Source organism: Thermobia domestica, chromosome 11 (assembly GCF_964235325.1).
Source record: "Thermobia domestica chromosome 11, izTheDome1.hap1.1, whole genome shotgun sequence".
In the NCBI taxonomy this organism is placed as follows: Eukaryota; Metazoa; Arthropoda; class Insecta; order Zygentoma; family Lepismatidae; genus Thermobia; species Thermobia domestica.
Genome location: NC_137464.1, coordinates 116,770,905 through 116,793,858, shown reverse-complemented (window position 1 = coordinate 116,793,858; position 22,954 = coordinate 116,770,905). Strand labels below are relative to the sequence as shown.

Genomic DNA, 22,954 nt, shown 5'->3' with positions numbered 1-22,954 from the left:
GATATTTTGGAATTTGTTCAATCGTTAAAACGTTCCTACCCGGATGTTGTGACTGAGAGAGTGGGCTGTTATAAAAATTTTCAGTGTAAGCTTTATCTTCGAGAATCTGGTTACTTTAAGGATAAGCCTTTTCCCATTCCCAGGGAAAAGCGTCAGATATTTGAAAATGTAATAAAAGAACTTGTTGCTCAAGATGTTTTAGAGGAAGTAGATCATTCTAATTTTGGTAGCTCGTGTTTCTTGGTTAGGAATCGTGATGGTTCGCACAGATTAGTTGCTAATTACGTTAAACTTAACAGTATGTTATCTGACTATGTGTATCCCACTCAAAACATGGAAGAATGCTTGGGAAACCTTGCGGGATGTTCTTATATGTCAATCTGTGATTTACGGAAAGCTTATTTCCAAATTGAGGTTGAAAAACAGAGCAGGGACTTGACTACTATTGTCACACCCATTGGAACTTATCAATATAAGAAATTGCCTGCAGGTATAAAGCTTGGGTCAAGTATTCTGGCTCGTTGTATGAAAGATGTCCTTGGAGATTTAGAAGACCATGGTATATTTATTTATTTTGATGACATTTTAATAGCAAATCGCACGAAAGAAGAGCATATGAAAGCTATAACTTTGGTGCTTGATCGCCTTATGGAAAATGGTCTCACGCTCTCGCCAGAGAAATCCTTCTTTTTTCGAAAAAGAATTAAATATCTTGGATTTATTGTAGATGGTGAGAACATTATTATGGACCCCAAAAGGATTGAAGCCATTCTAAATTTACCTGTACCGAAGACTCGTAGAGGAGTTCAGCGTTTTTGTGGAATTTTAACTTTCTACTCTCGTTTCGTTCCTGGGTTTCAGGAAGTAGCTGCTCCTATTTCAGAATTGAGGTCAACTAAAAAGAAGTTTGTGTGGGTTGAAGCCCAGCAGTTTGCCTTCGAAGAAATTAAAAGACTTTTAGCAGAAGAGTTAGTTCTAAAGGTTCCAGATCTTAATAAACGGTTCGTGATCCATGTTGATGCCTCAAGTCGAGGATTAGGAGGCGTAATTTCTCAAAGAGATGATAGCAATGAACTTCGTCCAGTTGGATTTTTTTCTAAGAGATTAAGTGAAGCTGATAGACATCGTTCTATATATGAGCTTGAGTTTTTAAGCTTAGTAAAAACCATTGTCCGATTTAAACATTATCTGTTTAAAGAGTTTGACCTTTATACAGACAATAAAGCCTTGAGTTGGATAATCAATAATTCCAAAAGGTTGTTAAAATATGGGTCTTTAATAGAACAGTTGTCTCAATTTTCTTTTAAGATCCACCATCTAAAAACAAACGAAAATAAGGTCGCTGACTTTCTGTCTAGACAATATGATAGTTTCAATTTTGAAGTTGAACCAAAACTTGAAGAAAAATCCGAGAGGAAAGATTTCGTTCTAGTTAACCTTTGGAAACTACCATTCTTGAGTGAACCTTTGACTGAGTTGCAGCGTAAGGACCCTGAGCCAAGCGATTACATTAATAGGATCGAAGGAGGTGAGAATATTGTGGATATGCAAATTAGAAGTGGATTCTTGTTGAAGAAAACTAAAGCCAAAAGGAATGAGTGGAAGATCATTGTTCCAAAGAACCTTCAAAGGAACCTAGTGGAGTACTATCACCTTCAATATCTCACAGGAGGGCATTCTGGGATATACAAGACTATACAGAAGATTATGAAACGATTTACATGGACTGGGATAGTAGATTATGTCAAGGAGTACGTGAAATCTTGTCCAGAGTGTCAGAAATCTAAACCATCGAATTCCAAGAAAATGGGTCGTCTTGGTTCAAGTGTCGTTACTAGGATTAATTCGAACTGGATGGTGGACTGCTTAGGACCTCTTCCGGCTTCCAACGGATTTTCTTCTTTGTTAATAGTGATCGACAATTGTAGTAGGTTTTGTATGCTCGAAAGGCTGAGAAAATTGTCATCTAAGATAATTAGTGATAAATTATATGATTTATTCACACGTTATGGATTCATTGCATCCCTGTCAAGTGATAATGCATCCGTTTTTACGTCCGATTACTTTCAAAAATTTTTGTATAGTTTGGGAATTCGTCACATTAAACTTAGTCCTTACCACCCAGAGGCGAATGTGGCGGAACGTTACATCAAAACGCTAAAATTCTCCATGAAATCGTATTTCGCTGAACGGCAAAACCAGTGGAGTGGTGTAATACGAGATCTTCAATTTAACCTTAATATGTGTGAACATGAAGGTATGCGTGCAGTACCTTCAGAATTATTTTTAGGAAGAATTGTTAATAGCCCCTTGGAAATTAAATGGAAAGTTATGGAGATTGATATTTGTGAAGAAACTTTAGAGGACGTGTGGAAAAATGCCTTGGAAAATATGGTAAAAAGCTGGGAGAAAAGGAGAAAATTGTTTGAACAAACTAGAAGAGAAGTAAATTTGGACGTTGGGAACCTTGTATTAGTGAAAAATCATGAGAAGCCTTCGTTGAAAGATAAAGTTACCAAATCGTTAATGTACCAATGGGTTGGTCCGTTTAAAATAGTCAAGTTTCTGACTCCAAATTCTTTGTTGTTAGAAGATGAAAGCGATCCATCAAAGGTTAAACGTAGTCATGTTACAGATGTTAAGAAATTCTTTCCACGTAGAAATTGAATCTTAGGTTAAGCCTGAACAACTGATTCAATATTTTACTCATTGCAGTTCAACCTTCAAAACATCATCAACGTAATTAGTGATAACTATAGAATAGAGATTAATTTAGATTAAGTTAGATTGTTAGGTTAGATATTAGATTTAGAATTAGTACGTAGAATTGTTAGAAATGTTAAATTTTTCAATTCATTCATATCCATAATCATCTCATCTTTCATAAATCATTTTCATTGGTGCTAATCATTAGTTGTTTGTAATTATTTGTATTATAAATCTGTTTTTGTATAATTATAGGAAAATCTGTTGATGTACTAAAATTGATGTAAACAGCTGTTTCTTTACCTATGCTATGAAGATTAGAAATCCTGACCAGATATTGACTTCTACCAATGGAATTCCAAATTTCAGACATGTTACTTTGCTTGGCATTGATTCATATCCATGGAGGATGAACGAAGAATAGTATAAACTCGCCTGAATATATTAAACTGGAATAATTTTAAATGGTTTGTTATATAATTGTGAAATGTTTCTCGAGGAAGACTTAACGGCCGAAAAGACAATTGATATAAAATGTTATATAATGAATTTAAAAAAAATGTTTCTAACTAATGAAATACTTTTCAATTGTTCCAATATGCAAATTTGAAATATAAAAAATTCCGTGTAGTATTTTTTATATTTTTCGGGGCAGTGGTGTTTGTAGCGATTTCCAATACGCTACATTATTTTTATGATATATATATATTAAATTGTGGTGTTGTGAAGTAAATTTACTGTTTAAAAAGGGCAGAGAAAGAAATTGATTAAAGTTAAAAAAAAGAATTGTAATATGTAGGAAGGAATTCGTTTTGTTTTTCTTTCTTTCGCTCTTATTTCTGTAAAAGCTTGAAGTTGTAAGCGAAACACCTTTTCTTTTCGTTAGCTGTGTGTTTGAATGACGTAGCACGGGAAGACGAGATAGTGAGTGACACGCCCCCTTTTGTGGCTTCGGTTGTCTCGTGCTAGCTATGCCTCGTCACTTGGTTTGAAGGCGATACGGGGAACAAGTGGAAGATTACGTACATGCAGCAGTGTTTGGTTAAAGTCGGGAAATTCGTATTACATTTTCTCTTTCCTTGTCAGTGCAAAAATATAAAATATAAAATACCGTGAAATAATGTAGTGATTGTGGAGTGTTTTTTCTTTTTTAAAAAATGTATGAAGAAGTAACTTAACGTCAGTTTGTTTCAGTTTGATACTGCAAAATTGTTAGGCTATGTAGGCTGTCTCAATTTAATCAAAGTTAAGTTAGGACTCCTCTTATACCGTCTTGTTGCTAGAAATTAACAAAGTTAACAATTAATAGTGAGATTAATTTCTAAAAGTGAGATTAGAAAGAAAAAAAATATTTTTTAAAAAAAGTGAGCTTGTAAAGAATAAGTAATTTCTAAATGATTTTTCTACTTACTTCTAAGTTTTAAAAATTGTAATTAAACTACGTAGTGGAATGGTAGTGCTAATACGTAGAAGAGTGCCTAAACACGTTAGTGGGTGTAAATTGAATTAAGTAGTGGTTAAAAAGGTCAAACCTAATTTAATAAACGGTAAATTCTAATTGAATAAATTTAACGAGACTATATAGGGAGCTTCAAGAGGAGTAGGAAAATAAATTACAGTACCAGTTTGATCGAATTGAGGTAGAAATTACGTTAAATTTAGACTTATTAAAGGAAATTATTTAACTGTAAAATTTACATAGTAAGATTATACAGAGCGTTTTAAAATTAATAAGCACTGAAATAATTAAATTTATTGCTAAATCGGGTTGCACTATAGTAGAAGAAAGACAAGGTCTTAGATCGTGGACCCAGCAGATGATTGGAGCCTTTGGGGTAAAAAAAAATTCTTTCCTTTCTGTTTCTAATTTTCCAAATGTCAAGTGGTAAGTACTTAATTTATTTTTTTCTATTACTTAGAAACAGTAGAAATAGTCACTGGGTGTTGAATGCACACGTTAAAAAAAATCTTAAAGTATACACTGAATCTTTTGAGCCAAATGTCCACATCGATTACATTTAAATTTAATAAATTTGTAACAAAGAAAAGGTGTTCGCAATTCAAGCTTATAATTTCTCTATTGGTCATTAAATGTTTGGTTTTATAGTCCAAATTAAACTGATTTAAATACAATGATTTTCACTCCTGATACTATATATATCGTTGAAAGATTAGTAATTGTTAGCTATTGTTATTGTTTGGCTACATTTAATTGTATATTGTAACTTAAATCTAAAAATTTTTGAAGCTTATTAAAACTGTCCCAAAAATTTAATTTATCTGTTTAATTCCTATGTTTTTGCATTCACCAACCAGTTTTTTTTTTATTGTATGAACGAGAGAGAGTGGAGTGCTATAATATTAACTATTTACCTTTCATTTTTTATTTTTGGGAGGTTTTCAGGTACGCTGCTGCTGTAAATTTTTCACTGGTTCAGAGTCACTCGCGATTACTTTTTGGTTTTTGTTGTTTTTTTTTTAAATTATTTTCCTCAAGCCATATAGTAATTGCGATACCGAAAAGTGACGCTTCGAATAAACCAAGTCAATATTTTTTTTAAAATTCTTTTGATGAAGTTCAGGTTGATTACCTAGGAGATTTTTTTTAAGTTGAGATGCTATTTCAATTCCGACCCAGTGGGTATATGGTATTATAAATTGGATCAGTCGAGATATTTATTAATGTTTCACTAATGTACTAAATGCTACAAGATGCAAACGGAAAATAAAATATACAAGAAATGTACTAGACGAAAAGAAAGCTACACTGTTACAAAGGCTGTTTCTTTACATAAACCCATGTCCCTGCAACCCATTAATAAGATCTCTGCATTTCCTTCTATTGTTCCCCTGTCATCCCCCTCTTAAATTTACATCATCTGTATATGTCATAACATGGTGAACACCGTTCAACTATAGGCCCTGGTTGCTCTCTTTGATTTTCCTTACAGTGTAACATACAGAAATATAAGTAAACTGCTAATCACAGAAACCCAAAGCTACTAGAGTGTAAGTCTAAATAATTGAGCCTAGATCCTTCCCCATTCCTAGGTCCTTCCATCTGCACACAATGACGAGCATTTTGCTTCTGTTGTCATACAAACTAGCACATATAAGAAGAGTATACAAAGAGCTTCACCAAATAAATAAATAACTTGAATTAATAAACAGTCATAAGACACAAAAAGAAGAAAAACTGGCATGCTGGGTTATAGATAATATCCACGTATATAGAGAACGCAAAATTACTAAGACATGAAGCCATAAAAGGCAGTAGTAGTGTAATCAGTACTTGACGAATCGTATGTAGATGTTAATTTTAGCATGGAGTTCGAATCCTGTGTACATTTGTGTGTGTGTGTGTGTGTGTGTGTGTGTGTGTGTGTGTGTGTGTGTGTGTGTGTGTGTGTGTGTGTGTGTGTGTGTGTGTAAATGAACTGGATTTTCCTGATAAAGATAAGCACACTCTTGCAAGAAAATTACAAAATTTAATACACTATACCTAAAAGAATTACAACTTTTTTTTTCATCTCTACTACGGTACGTTAACACTTCTTACATCGGGAGTGACTATATAAGAAAATAATTTACCACTGATTTCTTTATCAATATTAAAACAATGGGAACTACAAAATACTGGATATTTTGTGTTTTCTATGTCTTTTTCATGGGTTGTACGAAACTTGTCAGGAAAGTAAAGATGCAAACGGAAAATAAAATATACAAGAAATGTACTAGACGAAAAGAAAGCTACACTGTTACAAAGGCTGTTTCTTTACATAAGTTCCACCATTATCCAAACATTTGTTCAAACGCAAAACAAGTTTTTGTATCCCAGAATTTCCACCAGTAAGATGCTGTGCCGATACCAAAAATTGTTGCTATTAGTTTGTGGGTTGAAAATGAAGTTTTAAACTTTGTGCCTTTGTAATATGTATTGTCACTGCGATGACGGCTCCTTGGATTCGGGTGTATGGAGGAACACTCAAGTCTCATCACCTATCACAATGGAGTCCAGGAATGTAACTCCTTCTGCATAGCATGTAAGAAAGTCCAGTGCATATACCATTCGTGTGGTTTTGTTCGTCAGTCAAAGGTTTCAGGACCCAGGTGGACACATTTGTGTATCCTAACCTAATCACAACTTTATTAATATTGTTTCTTGAAACGTCAAGAAACATCATCACAATTCTCTAGTTGTTACCCACCTGTTCGCACGCATCTCTGCTTCAATGCGATTGCTCAGGTCGTCAATGAGTACGGGTGGCCTCCCACTCTTCTCTTCATCGTGAATATCACACCAACCCTCTACGAAGGAACGGGACTACTTCTCTACATTTTGCCGATTCATTACACTCAAGTACACAGAGACAATTTCTCGATGGATCTCTGATGGTGCCTGCATAAATCTCATCGCACTGCACTCTTCACACCTGGAGATGATTTGGTAGTGCTGCTGCCATTTTCCAACGCGCGACTAATTACAATACAGACGAATCACTTCCATTTCTCATCATATGGATCAAGGATCACTCGCAATCCTTGTCAGTGTTCTTAACTTAGGTACACAGTTTCCCTCTAACTTGCAAATGTGTTTGTTTCTTTACATTCCTGAGTAGCCTCATAGATGATAGTCATGTCAGTATAACAGTCACAACTTGTATGTTTGGACGAGTACTTGTTTTCTCTTAATAGCTAACAAATTAGCTTAAAGGTTCGTTTTGACAGAGACAAAATCCATTCCATTGTATGTAATCTTCTGCTGAGCCAATTTAGTTTCGATTATTAGCCTATACAGGGTGTTTCAAAACAACACCGACAACATTTGGGAGGTGATTCCTGACACCAAAATATGACAAAAAAGTATAGACCAACCTGGGTGCACAAATGCTTTCTTTCGGAGTTATAGGCTGCCGAAAACATGAAAACATCAACTTTGAAGGTGTAAAGCTAAAAAAAAAACCTATGGGACCTGCCGTAATCGGGTCAACTTCACTTAGGAAGTGCTATGTGTCCTATCCAAAGATCCATGTTTCAGAATCCTGCGGTACATCCACAACAATTTTTATAGAGCTAGCTGGTGAGTACTTCAGATGCGGTGTCCGTAGCCAAACTTCTTATAAAAATTGATTGGAACTCTTCAAAGTGACATGTGACAATATTCTTTACACCTGATACATAGAATCAGGGTTGAATTCAGGGGGTAGCCCGGGGGGAATCTCCCCCCGAAGAAAATTCATTCCCCCCGGAGAAACTGAAAAAAAATCAGTCACAAAATGTAGAAATTACTTCACCCAATTATTTGCTTTCTTTCCGTGCACGTGCAGACGAAATCCGATCTCTCAATATACATATAAATGACGCAGACCCATTCTATATAAATATTAAACGTAACATCTAAGATAGAACACCAAATAGTCAATAAAACTTCTATTTCTTAACGCTATGACCGAGTTTGGCAGAACATGAAATTGTTAACTGTTGAAGAAATGTTTGTATTTTAGTAGGTACTATACTCTCGCCCTATATTATATATTAGTAGGTAGCGCTAACACAGATTGAGATAGGAAAGGAAAGATAGGGGAGATCTTTCGATCATTCCATATGATATCTGATGTCAGCAGACTTCAGTTCTTGAAAATGTACAGTTCTTGCATTATTTGAAATAGGGCGCCTAAATCCCATTTCTCCCATCGGAAGTAACAGACGTAAATGTGTTTTACGATTGTTAAAGTAAACACACCTTTCTTTAATTAAAAATAATTCAGTTAAAGGATGAGATTCAGAGTGCGTCATTTAGAGGGATCAGGGAGGAACAGTTATCCCTCCTTGGTTAGAGATTTATATAGAATTTATCAATATGGTAGTAGTATATGAGTAAAAGATTGCTATTGAAGGTGATGAAGATCCTGCTCAGTGCCGTGCCATGGGGGAGGAGCAAGCGGGGCGACGGCCCCGGGCGCCGAAGTAATGAAGTAATGGGGTTGTAAAATTCGGGAGGGAAACAGAAAAGAAAAGAAGGAAAGAAAAACATAGGAATAAAACACATGTGCACATGTGCACATATATAAAATGAAAGGAAAAAAGTAATGAAAAGTGATCAAAATCAAGGAAAAGCAGGGTTTACTTTTTAAAATTTTCTCACCTTTCGCGGCTGGTCTGCCGACCTCACTCATATATACGGGTGCCATCGTATACTCTCGCGCCAAGTGCTGATTTTCCACGACACGGCACTAATCCTACTGAAGATTTCGTAAACTAAACTATTGATGTGTATGCAGTGAAGAAACCAAGGCTAATATGCTTGATTTAGAATCAGAAGTGTGAGAAAGGATGATAACTTTTTGTTAAGATATTCCTATGTAGCCCTATGTTTGTTTTAGGACAAAAAATATTTCAGTTAATTTAAATCTTTTTAAAAACTTCTACATTGGTAACAAACAGTAACTACTGAATATAGGAAATAATAACAAAAATAGTTACTGTAAATAGCAGTTAAAGTTTAGTGTAAAATTTTTTGCCAGTCTTTATTTAATGTTTTAGATAAAATTAAACGATTGTTTTTTTTTTAATTATAATCTCTCGAATATTTAGCAGCAATTAGTCTCAATATTAGGTAAGATGTGGATGTGAATGGAATTGTTAAATATGCTGCTTTCTTGCAAAAATACAGAAAACAACCCTCCCCCCCCCGAGGAGTTGACATCCCCCCCGGGTGAAAATGTCTGAATTCAACACTGCATAGAATGGGGGGGGAATATTTTAAACATGGTCGCAAGTGATATGCATGAAAAATTGTTCTCTCTTCCTGGCTTCTGTTCTCTTTCCTAGTTGACAAATGTTATATTGCTTTGCTTGGTGAATCCTTTTCCTTCAACCTTCAGAAAATCGACTTAAACTATTGCTTTTGTAAAACGCTCTTTCTTTTAAGCCCCAAAAGAAAACATGACAGCAGAAAGTGTCGGAAAGTGTTGCTATTTTCAGTGCTAGCTTCTCATTTTAGGTAGCAGGGGCGGATCCAGGACCGACTTCTGGGGGGGGCGGTTTGTTGTTATATTGCTACTTTTAAGGGCTCCAAACTTTGGGATGGGTTTTATTTATATATATAAAATAAGAAAGTTTCTCCTTCTGGGGGGGCGATCGCCCCGATCGCCCCCACCTGGATCCGCCCCTGTTAGGTAGTATATATTTACAATGGAGGGGGGCACGTGCACCCCCTAAATCCGGTCCTGCACACTTTATATATATATATATATACGTATAAAGTGTGTGTCATTGCTGTGCAATTCTGTGTACGGGAGGGCGTCGAGAATTTTGAGCCAGGGAAATTTGCGCCCTACCTCAAGAGGGAAAATTGCGCCCGCGATATACCTGCACCGGGAAGTTTATGCTCTACAAAATAAAAGAACTTGTTCAAAGTCACGCACCTGCTTGGAGGCGCGGATATTACGGCATAAACAATCCTCCCCCACAGCCGTGCCACCTGTGATTTACATTTTTCATTGAGACTATATAAGGGGAGAAAAAACTTCAATATAAGCCAAAGGAACATAATGGATCAACGCAATTGTGTTTTTGAAGTGTAATTCCAGCAAGTAAACATAGTTTTCTTGGTAATATTACTGAAATGATTTTACATTCACTTTACATTTACTTTTCTATATTTTGTGTCCTGAAAAGCCAAGCAGCCTTATACAGATTAAATTATATTCACATAGTTTAGTTAATTATATTACTCTATATTATAAAATTGAAAGTGACTATGTTTGTGACTTAATCTTTTGAGCCAGCCGACCGATCTCGATCAAATTTTCAACATAGATGACGTTTGGTACTGGGATAATTCTTATCATTTAACTTTGTGTAACATAGGGTAGGGGGGTAGACATAAAAAAATGAAAGTGACTACATTTGTGACTTAATAACTCGTGAATCACCCGACCGATCTCGATCAAATTTTCAACATAGATAATGTTCAGCCTTAGATGGTACTTATCTATTCACTTTGACGATAGAACTTAGGGGAAGGGGAGTTAGGAGTTAAGAAAAATAAATAAAACTTAATAACTTTTGAACCAAACGATCAATCTCGATCAAATTTTTAATAAAGATGAGGTTCGGGCATGATATGTTTTTCATCATTTCACTTTAATGGTGAAACTTACGGGAGGAGAGGGAAAGGGATATATATAAAAATAATAAAACTTAATAACTCTTGAGGGGGCGCGGTGGCTCAGGGTAGAGCGTTCACCTCCGGTGGTTGGGGTCTCTGGTTCGATCCCAGCTCGCGCCGTGTGGACTTTGTGGTGAACAAACACCGTGCTCATGGGTTTTCTCCGGGTTCTCCCGTTTCCTCCCACTTTCTTCATTTCACTCATATCTCATCATCACCGTCTCCTTTAGCCTAACCGGCATAATCGTGGGACGTAAAACTTAAAGATTTCATTTCATCTTCATTTTCAATAACTCTTTGCACCATTAAACCGATCTCGATCAAATTTTTAACCTAGATGTGGTTCGAACCAGGGGCAGATCCAGGACCGACTTCTGGAGGGGGAGGTGAGTTGTTGTACTGCTACTTTTAAGGGCTCCAAACTTTGGGATGGGTTATATATATATATATATATATATATATATATATATATATATATATATATATATATATATATATATATATATATATATATATATATATAATAAGAAAGTTTCCTCTTCTGGTGGGGCGATCGCCTCCCCCTGGATCCGCCTTGGTTCGAACCTAAGATGGTTTTTGTCGTATCACTTTGACGCTGTACCTTAAAGGAAAGGAAGAGGCAGAGATATTTAAAAATGATCGAAAATCACTTATATTAGTGTCGAATCTATAGTTTTGGTGGTTGCTGAAATGAACAGTGGCACTTCTGATGCTGTTTAAATCCAAATTCAACCCCGTAGCTTTGGAGAGAGAAAGAGATACATAAAAATGATCTAAAATAACCGATATTAGTGCCGAATCTATAGATTTCAAGTCGTTGAGATGAACAATTTTACTTCTGATGCCGTTTAAATCCAAATTCATCCCCCCAACTTAGGGGAGGAAAGATATATAAAAATGATCGAAATGACAAATATCAGTATCGAATTGATATTGTTTTCGGGTTCGCTGAGATGAACAATGACATTTCCGAAATCGTGCCCCGCAACATGGGGAGGAGAGGGAAATAGGCTGTAAAAAAATCATCGAAAATGACCGATATCAAAGAGCGCTTTAGTGATAGTAAAAAGGAACATATTACTATTTTTCTTAATTTAATCCAGAGGATTAAATTGATGCTAGTATATATATTGTAGAGATATTGGATTTCCCTAATATTTTTAATATTCAGTATATAAACAAATCAAGATTTAAAAACGATATTATTTTTTATTTTTTTTTCTTTCTTTATTTTCTGTGGATGATGAGAGACAGACACAACTTGGAATAATAAGACAGTCAGCAAACATTTCAAAATTCTCTTTAGTAGACGATTCCTCATTCTTCATTCTTGGTAAATTTATGTAACTTATGTAATCTGATGTAACCAAAGCGTTCTGTAACTGTTGACAAATTATTAAATAAGTCGAGAATTCCATTTACCTTGCACTTTCCTGAATCCTACACGTGCGTACTTTGGATGTTTTTCCGTAATTTCGTCGGCCATCTTCCTACTTTGTTTCATATAAAAACGTCCCAGGACCCGGAAGAGGGGAGTAGCACTCGAGAAGCGGTGAAGTACACGAGGAGCGGTAAAGTTCACGAGGAGCGAGTGTGAGCAACGACAGGAGAGACCTATACCAAGTTCCTCGCCAATTCGACACAGAAGCCGAGACATGGAGACCACCAGTCGACGACCAGGAACGGAGGTACGGAATACACATCCAAGGTCCTAAACGCCCAAACAACCTTCCTTTTCTTTCTTCCTAAACAAACTCTCGACTCTCTTTTTTTTTAAAAATATTTGTTTTTATTTATTTCTACCCACATGCCCTATAAACTAAAACGCTCGTCGTCTTCTCAGTTACCTCTCAATTCTACCAGTGAGCTATATTTCCCAAGTTAACGATAATAGTTTCCTTTCTTTCTTCAAAACGACGACGAAAGCATTCCTACCGAATGCACAAGCGTAAGATGATGGAGATGCTGATCTTTTTTCTCTCATCAGCGTAAGATGGTGATCAATGCTAGCTTTCTTTCAAACCTCTAAACTGTTTTCTCTTCATTTTTAAGGCTTTTTAGAATCACCTCCAACTTCCCCGCCACCAACCCTCTATGAAACTAGTTTTCTTCTCTTTTGTTTTTTTTATTTTTGAGCAATCTTTCTTATGCTATTCTATAATTACCTTTCTTTTTCTCTCCTTTTTGGAGAGTGGTGGAGCCCCAATACCTCTTGTGTATGTTTTATGTGTTGTATTTAGTTTTTAGTGTAGGTATAGCATATTTAAGGTCTTGACTTGTGCCCAATAGTTTTATTACTTGTGTTATATGTTGCGAAGACTAGCGGACGAATTTTTGATACCTTTAGAGGATATTTTTAACTTAAGTGATACTGTCTATTTCGATCCCGCGGCCTGTTCGTCTCCTAAATCGACTAAATTTACACGTAATTATTTAGAGCAACTTAAAAAGAAGCTAGAATTTTCGGAATCATTTTCGGATATTTCTCCTGATTCTTTAGACGTAACTGTTCGTGGTTCTAGTTCTAGCAGTATGGCTACAGGAGGAAACGATCCACCTCCGTCCATGCACGGCACGATTGTGAAACCAGAGCCTTTTTATGCCCGGTTGGGTGACGATGTAAACACGTACATCAGACGCTATGAGACCATCGCTAGCATTAATTCATGGGATGGTATGAGACGAAAATTGGTGCTGGGGAGCCTACTCCGTGGCCCCGCTGAAAACTGGTTTGCTGGCATAGAAAGAAAGCCAGAATTTGCCCAAATGACTTACGACCAGTTCAAGCAAGCTTTTATAAACGCTTTTAAGGACAATTTGGTGCCACAATTATCTGAAGCTCAGATGCGAGCCCGTGATCAGAATGAATCAGAATCCGTTCTAGAGTACGTTTATGCGAAGCAGGATTTGATTTTACGCGCAGACCCGACTGCCAATGAAAAGAAACAATTACAATTTATTGTGGAAGGACTTTTACCCGATTACTTTAAAGTTGTAGTACGAAAGGAGTACAACACGGTCAGTGACCTTCTGAACGACCTAATTATCGAGGAAAGGACTAAATTGTTATTGAAGCGTAAGGAATTAGAGAAATTCTTGAAAAAGAATTCTGCTGTTTTGCAGTCGTCTTTATTTTCTCCGGCTAGCATAGATGCTCATACTCAGAATAATGCTGAAGTAAGGGTTCAAAGTTCGATTACTGCTCAACCATATAATACACAGTCAGCATACTTGCAAAACCAGCAGACTCAACAGAACCAACCGGTAATCGACCCGTTGACTGACATACAGCAACAACTGTCAAAGTTGACGCTGCAGATTTCAGCCTTAGCTCCTTCAACAAATTGTGAAAGAAGCGATGATTTTCAATATAGGAAAAAGCAGTTTAATCAGCCGAAAAATGTAGGTCAGGATTACCAAGGAAAACGGAACGGTAATCAAAACAACAGAAGTCAGAATAATAATGCTGATACTAATAAAAAGTCCAGCAGTGATTTTGCGTCCTCAAGTAATAGTAATTCTTCGCCAGGTCAGGGTTCGACTCCGGATAGAGGCCAAATTATTTGTTACAGATGCAAATTACCGAATCATATTGCGAGATATTGTCGTATGCCTTCTTTAAACACGCAGACAAAGTAGATGGTCGGGACGAATCTACTCAAGGTTCCGTTATAGTCCCTATAGTGTCCTTTAACGAATTGCCTCATGTGTCAGCTTTAATGAACGGGAAAATCGTAGAACTGATGATTGACAGCGGCAGCCAGATCAGTTGTCTGGGGGAAAATTTGGTCCCGGAAAATGCTAAACGTTTCCGTATTAATACTAGACTTCGGGGAGTAACAGGGAAGTTTATACAAGTTTCTGAGATAGCTTTATTAAAATTTAGGATTGGTAAAAAATGGTTTACTCATGTATTCAGAGTTATTCCAAATTTTGATTATGGGCCTTTGATTGGCGCCGATTTTTTGGAAAAGCACAGGGCTGTTTTAGATTACAATAAGCAAAATTTAACTCTTTTTCGATTCGGACGCCCTCCTTCAAAAACGTTACCTCCGAGGAATTTAGAAGTCAATTTGTCAAAAGTCTTAACATCCAGGCTTGCGCAGGGATCTCGGGCTATTTTTAGAGTTTTGGAAAACACGATTTTACCACCTCGCTCGCATACTCTGGTGAAGCTACGCAGTTGTTGGGATATTTTGGGGAAGAAGTTATTATTGTCACCCTCTCGCCGGATAGAAGAAATACTGGACATTTTTATTCCATGTGCGATAGTGAATGGAGGATGCCCCGTGGTGTATGTTACGAATCCCACCATTAAGGAGATCAAACTACGACAAGGTACACACCTTGGGGATGCTGAAGATTTTGAGGAGGTCCCAGAGGAGCCTGAGGAAAGGAGTTTTTCGTCGGTAGAAGAAAGCCTACCGTCCCCGGAGAAGATGGAGCTTTCCAGGCGACTTTGTGATCCTAGTCGTGTCGATGTCAACCCCGAGCTATCTCCAGAAGAGAAAGAAAGATTCTACAGTCTCATACGAGAATTTCCTGATGTTTGGAGTTGGTCTGAGGAGGACATAGGACTCGCACGAGGCTACCTTCATGAAATTCGTCTATCCGATCCTACACCCGTGAATAAGACGCCCTACTCAGTGCCTTATCATCTTCGTGGAATACTCAAGCAGCAGTTAGACACGATGCTTCGTCAAGGGATTCTGAGGGAAAAAATCTCGCCCTGGAACCACCCCATCTTGCTGATTAGGAAGCGTAATAATCAGTTCCGATTCGTAAGTGATCTGAGGGGTCTCAATCAGCAGTCCCATCCTTCGAATTTTGCGACACCGTCGGTGGATGACATAATCAATCGTATGGCAGGACATCTCCTTTATACCTCGAGTGATTTGACCAAAGGATTCTTCCAAATTCCGATTACAGAGGAGTCGAAAGAGTGTACAGGCTTCTCGATACCAGGCATGTCAAGTTATCAATATTGTGTCCTACCTATGGGACACATTTCTTCTGCAGCAGCGCTTAATAGACTGGTCAAATTGACGTTAGCAGGCGTTCCAAGTACAAATATTATGCATTATGTGGACGACTTCTACATTATCGCGTCATCTGTAGACGAGATGGTGCATTGGTGCAAGGTCCTTTTTGAAAAACTTAGAGAACGGGGACTAAAATTGTCTCCCGAGAAGACAAAGATCGCACATTATTCTTTGATAGTGTTGGGACATCGTTTATCAAAATTTGGAGTACAAGTGTCAGATCGAATGTTAGCCACGATTCAGAATTTCCAACGTCCACGCACGAAGAAGAATTTAAAAAGTTTTTTAGGGGTGTGCTCCTTTTTGCGAAGGTATGTTAAGGATTTCTCGGAAATCGCTTATCCTCTTCAAACTCTGCTTCGAAAAGACCAAGATTTTAAGTGGGGAACCCAGCAACAAGAATCTTTTGAAGCTCTGAAAAAAGCAATTTTGGAAGCCCCAACATTGATGGCATACAAACCAGAGAGGGATCTACATATCTACACCGATGCGTGCAAGAAGGGCCTCGCAGCTGTAGCAAAACAACCTATTTCAGACGATCCTGAAGCTGAACTAGTACCGATCGCATATGCCAGTCGAGCAGTTGGACCTTCAGAAAAAAATTTGTCAGTGTACCATTTGGAACTCTTGGCTCTGCTGTATGCACTGCGATCTTTCAGATATTTCGTGGTGGGTCGACATTTCTATCTTCATACGGACTCCAAAGCTATTACGTTTCTTCGCCACAGTAAGAACCTGACAGGTAAATTAGCACGCTGGATGTCTGAGATTGATTGTTACGATTTTACGATCGCCCACGTGAAAGGTACCGACAACATAGAAGCCGACAGTTTGAGTCGCTTTGTTAAGCATAGTCGCGACAAGGAAGATGAAGAAGAGAGTGCCTCTGACCCGAGAATTTTCCTAATCGAAGACATGGACCTCATTGATATCGCAAAAGAACAGCGAGAAGATGCAGTACTGAAGAAAATTATTGATCACTTGGAGGATCAAGCAGAAAAGGATCCAGCCTATGAAAGGCAGGCATCGTATTTTGTTTTGAAGAATAATGTAGCATACAAAGTGAATAAGACACCATTCGGTAAAGTCTATTTGTTAGCAGTACCATCGAAATTGCGAGACATTGTATTTGAGAAACTGCATTGTGGGAAACTGGGTGCGTGCCATGGTGGATTTTCGAAAACATACAACTTTTTATTAAAGTCTGTCTATTTCCCCAATATGAAAAGATTTGTGTATGATAAGTGCCAATCTTGTGTAACTTGTCAATTGCTAAAAAAGAGGAGTGGAAAACAGTTCGGTAGTCTTCAGACACATCCTAGCGTTCATCCTTTCTTTAGAATCTATGTGGATCTTGGTGGGACCTACCCTAGTAATAATATCTTACGCCACAAATTTCTAATTATAGTCATAGATGAAGGAACTCGTTTTTGTATTACTGGTTCTCTACCAGATGCTTCTGCAGCTTCTGTTAGTGCTTTCATATATGACAACGTCATATTGAAGTATGGGATACCAACTCAAATCTGTTGTGATAGAGGTGTTGCATTTACCAGTCAATTATTTAAGGAGTTATGTAAAATACTGGGGACTCAAATACATTTCGCTGACGTTCAAGGGCATTTTTCTATTGGGAGTGTAGAAATCGCAGTAAGAAATATAGAACAGCAATTGAAGATCGCCTTAGACAAAACTGACCAATCACGTTGGATTGAACTTCTACCAGAAGTAACCTTTGCCTATAACGTCACGTGCAATTTGAGCATGAAATATTCTCCTTTCGAACTCCTCCACGGCTTTTCTCCTCGGTTGTTGCATTCCGCCATGTTGGGTATGGAATGTCAATTTTCAGAAAACCAAGACAGATTGGAACGAATGAAGTATATACGCGAAAAAGCCCAAGAAAATTTGTACAACCGACATCTGACGTCCAAGAAGTCTTACGACAAGAAGCGAATACAACAAGAATTCAAGCAGGGTGAAGCGGTTTGGATTTTTGATCTGTCTAGAAAACGAGGACAATGTGCTGCTTTCTCGGGAAAGTATTTTGGACCTGGTCAAATTGTGTCCAAAAAACATGACAACAGCTATTATGTTAAGTTTCGAACACCTAGAGGACAGATTAAGATAGACTCATTTTCTATAGACCGGCTTAAGAAGTATTATCCACCTGAGAATGGAATATCTAAGGACTTGCAAAAGTTAGAGAATCAGGATGCACAAATATTGGGTGAAGGAGTCCAGGAAAAGGATTTTCACCAGCAGGAGGAGTCCACTTCTTTTTTGATGGAGTATCAGGAAGAGGAAAGCACGGGGGAAGCGGATTCATTGCTCATTCGAGATGTGAAATTGATGACCGAAATTCCGTCGTGGGACGAGACCGGACCCGACACCAAATCGATGGCTGATGTTGAAAAACCGAAGTTTGCCGTCAACGAGGAAATTAACCGGAAAGTGGCTTTGTATTATGGGTCTATTACGTCACTGGCAGGACAAGCGATCGTAAATTCATCCAACACCCAGTTGCAACCAAGAGGAGGTGTAGACTTGATGGTACAGTCTTTGGCGGGAAGTGAAATGAGGCAGGAGTGCAAGAAAATTGGTCACTTGAACCCAGGTAATGCCGTATTAACCTCAGGATATAATCTACCTGTAGATTATGTTATACATGTATCTGCACCCGATGATAAAAATGCTAAGCGCCTAAAGATGTGTTATGAGAAATCCCTACAGTTGGCTATGGACAATGACATAACGACCATTGCCTTTCCAAATATAGCTACAGGAGTATTTAACTACCCGAAATTAGAGGCTGCAAGAATTGCTTTGAACGTAGTAAGGGAATATCTCGAGGAGTACCTCGATTATTTCGAAAAAATAATTTTTGTTCAATTCGATAAACAAAATCAAATTATTTACGAAAAAGTGATGCACGAATATTTCCCGAAATGAGTTTTTTGTCCTTTACAAGAGCATAAAATTTATATAATGTACTTAACCTAGAGATTAGTTTATTACTGGCCTAACAGGGAGTTATTTCTATGTTAATTTGCAGTATGTTAGTACAACCTTTTACCACCAAAAAAAAAATCCTGTGTCCATTATTCTGTTAAAGTGCAGGTCCAGAGGAAGTATTAAACCATCTCTCAAAAACAGTTTTTGCTATGACTTGTCTACCTCCATTGTTGAAAATAAAATTAGGTGAAGTACTGAGATGAACTAGTAGGCATTCCACTTACCTAGAAAAGAAGGAAACATTGAAATTAGTAACGCAATTTAACAGGAACATATATACTTAGGCTAACAGAGATAATAATCAATAGAACAACCAAACTTGTACCGTTGATATCCAGCCTTTAGTTATGGTAGTTCAAGATAAAAAAGATCTTATACCAATAACAGGAACAAGCCTACTTGCTTGTCATTATAGCCAATCAAAGTTATGTAAGATACCTACACACACTGTGACACGTTCTCGTTTAATAAATTGTGCTCACGCAGCTTTCGTTGCCAGTACAGTCAGGGAAATATTACACAACTGTGACCATACGTGCTATGATTCGAAAGAGGCACAGATTATAGACATTGGATCGCATGAGTTTGTTTTAATACACCCACCAGAATTTCTAACTTTGAAGACTAGAGAAAATGTGTCTACCATTCGAGTTCCAGAAGAAGCCAGATTATACGGAGCCCTTAAAATTCGAATACCATGCAATACTAAATTAATTGTGGAGAGAAATCTTTTCGTCAGATCGGATTTTCCGTGTCTCGACAATGATCTTACAGAACCTGTATTTTTACATCTTTTTCCGAGCCAGCTAGTCTCTAATGATCTGATGCTATTACGATCTACGTATAAAGGGAATGAATTTTTTAATGTTTCATCTTTACTTAACGATGTTTGGAGTTCTTCGATCCGACATATGAATATATCAGCATTTACGATAATTGACCAGACGCCCATTAAGATGCCTATCTATAAGCATGAATATTTTATACCAGGAATTATTATTATTTGGAATATCATCATCACTCTTCTACTTATTTATTTGCTAAGAGAACATGGGATTTTCAATTTTATATGGTTTTGTAGAAAATGTAGTGCGTCTACGGAATTTTCTTTGCAAGAATTGAGCTACTTTTTAGACATTGTGCAAACCGTTATTGCAATTGTAAGTCTAATTTTGCTCTATAGAGTTATGAAAAGTTTAATGAAAAAAATTGGTGATGATACGCCACTGCAGATGAAGAGTTTTGAGAATAAATGTAACGAGAGGATTGAAGAAAGAGATCAAGAGCCTGAAGTGACCCCAGAAAAGTTCACCACTTCGAACAGAAATGAGGATGCACATTCAGTGTCAGAATTGAGTTTACCTCCTCCTCCGGAAGAATTGATAGTTAATGACGGAAGTTTTGGTACAGAGATTATAGTACCACCTTCTACCGTCTTGGAATTAAGGAATTCTAACGTAAAATCTTCGTACATTTCCAACTACATAGTGTATTCTTAAAAGCGGATACGGAAACTGAGACGTCGAGTAATTCACGCATTTTGTGAAACAGCATCTAGAAGAAGATATTAGAACGTATATACGCACGACCATATAAAATTGAGAATCATTACCGGACATACCTATTTTTATGAATTTAGAGACCTTCTTCCCCCCCCCCCACAATTTTTATTTCCAACATAATTTTACTAACACAATCGAGTATTGGGCGATAAAACCCAATCCAACCTCTAGTTACCTTAAATTCCCAACCTAATCAGGAAATGGGTTAGGTTTATGTTGGAAATAATGAGCCCCCCGGCCCCCTTTAGAATATGATATTAAGGAAATTGTATTTAAGATTTTAATAGGAAATTGTTTAGATATTTTGGGCATTTGGTCAGATCATGAATATGAAGTACTTATTCTAATACTAATTCTTTCTTTTTCTTCTTTTTTTATGTTTCTCTATTGTCCTAATTTTTCTGATGCCTCCTACCCACCTCTACTGAAATACTACGATCACTCTCAGACTTTCATAAAAATCACCCTCACAGTCCTCAAATAACGACACTTCCTTTATTTATTTTCCCTGATTTTTTTTTTTTTTTACGATACCTTGATATTCTTACCTGAGTTGCCAACCCTGTTTCTCACCGGAAGTAAGTCTTCGGACAATAACCTTACCGCATTTCACTCTAATTTTCCTTACTTTCAAATCTTCTCCACAATTCCACTATTTCGTAAAACCAACCCCCCCGAGACGCCACTGGATTCACGTTTAGGTACCTTGACTTTGAAATCGCCTTTCAAAAGCCTAATAATAGTTATCTTAATCAAATCTTACTTTCCCAATATCATTATCCTTGTTTTTGAACTCTTGTGCCCCCCCCCCCAAATTTAAAACAGCCATTATAACTTGTCATTCGTTTTGCTTTTATCCTTCTGTTTGTAAACAAACATCGGCCATTACTATACCGAGAGCCTTTGCGAAAACTCCCATCCCTCCGTCATAGCGTCATGGCAGCCATCTTGAAAATTTTCATGTTTACATTTTCCCACGGCTTAGAGACTGTGTTCCTTTGCCATATTTTCGCTACAATTCCTATTTCTTTATATTATAACATCTATAATTTTCACTTTCTACCCTTCTGATATACACCCTTTCTTAATCTTCATCCTAGATACACATATACAGAGTCACATGTTTCTGATAACTTCAATCACTATTCCTTTTTTCCTTTAATATTTTTTTATAAAAAAATTTTTATCTCCCCACAACCCCTTTCCGTACCTCAATGCAGCATTACACCACTAAGAAGAAGAGGATTTATGGACATCAAGAGATATCGACGCTCAGATTTGAACCTCACGATTTGCCCACCAACCGACGCAAGGAATGATATGTTGCTGAACGTTTTTTTCTCTCACTTTTTGTTCACACTAATTTTTTTTGATGCACGTAAAACTCACCTTATCACACGTCACGGACATAAATACTGCACATATAAATATATTATAATTATACATCTTCAAGAAGCTCACAGCCACACCCCATCACGCCCAGCGTCATCTATCCAGCCAAGCCGATAACATCTGCCATCTGGTGACAGCTACTTCAACTTCACTACGTCAACGACCAAGCTGGAGTAGATTATCTTGCAGCTGAGACTCTGCCGATTCAGCATTCTACAGTTTCAAGTTCAATGTTATAAACAAGACCATGTGCTTCAGTATCTTAACGATTACGTCAACTATTTAAATGGGAGAAAAGACAGGAACTATCCAAGACATTGAAAGATGATGCTTTCAAATTGACAAATTAACTTTCTTGTGTGTTTATTCTTCAAATATTGATTGATTGATTGGTTTAGTGCTACATTTTATTATCTGTTAACGCTAGTGATTTAAGTGTTTTTTTTTAGTGATGTGTGATTAATTATTTTTTTATATGTATTTAACATACATAAAGATATACAGTGCGTTCAATAAGTAATTGGACCTGAAACGACAGCGTTCCTCTTTTCGTCGTTCAGTAAGATTTAGTGGCGGGAATGTAGAGATATTGGATTTCCCTAATATTTTTAATATTCAGTATATAAACAAATCAAGATTTAAAAACGATATTATTTTTTATTTTTTTTTCTTTCTTTATTTTCTGTGGATGATGAGAGACAGACACAACTTGGAATAATAAGACAGTCAGCAAACATTTCAAAATTCTCTTTAGTAGACGATTCCTCATTCTTCATTCTTGGTAAATTTATGTAACTTATGTAATCTGATGTAACCAAAGCGTTCTGTAACTGTTGACAAATTATTAAATAAGTCGAGAATTCCATTTACCTTGCACTTTCCTGAATCCTACACGTGCGTACTTTGGATGTTTTTCCGTAATTTCGTCGGCCATCTTCCTACTTTGTTTCATATAAAAACGTCCCAGGACCCGGAAGAGGGGAGTAGCACTCGAGAAGCGGTGAAGTACACGAGGAGCGGTAAAGTTCACGAGGAGCGAGTGT

The 22,954-nt window shown here is 37.1% G+C and overlaps 1 long non-coding RNA gene across 4 annotated transcripts in view; it reads right to left on the bottom strand.

Moving 5' to 3' along the window:
- Positions 1-22,687, bottom strand: part of LOC145664384 (uncharacterized) — a 338,163-nt gene extending 315,476 nt beyond the window's left edge. For all 4 annotated transcript variants that reach the window (XR_014127428.1, XR_014127427.1, XR_014127426.1 and 1 more), the window contains exon 1: positions 21,909-22,687. This is a non-coding gene — a long non-coding RNA (uncharacterized LOC145664384). The remainder of the gene's footprint in view (positions 1-21,908) is intronic.
- Between the last annotated feature and the right edge of the window lie 267 nt (positions 22,688-22,954).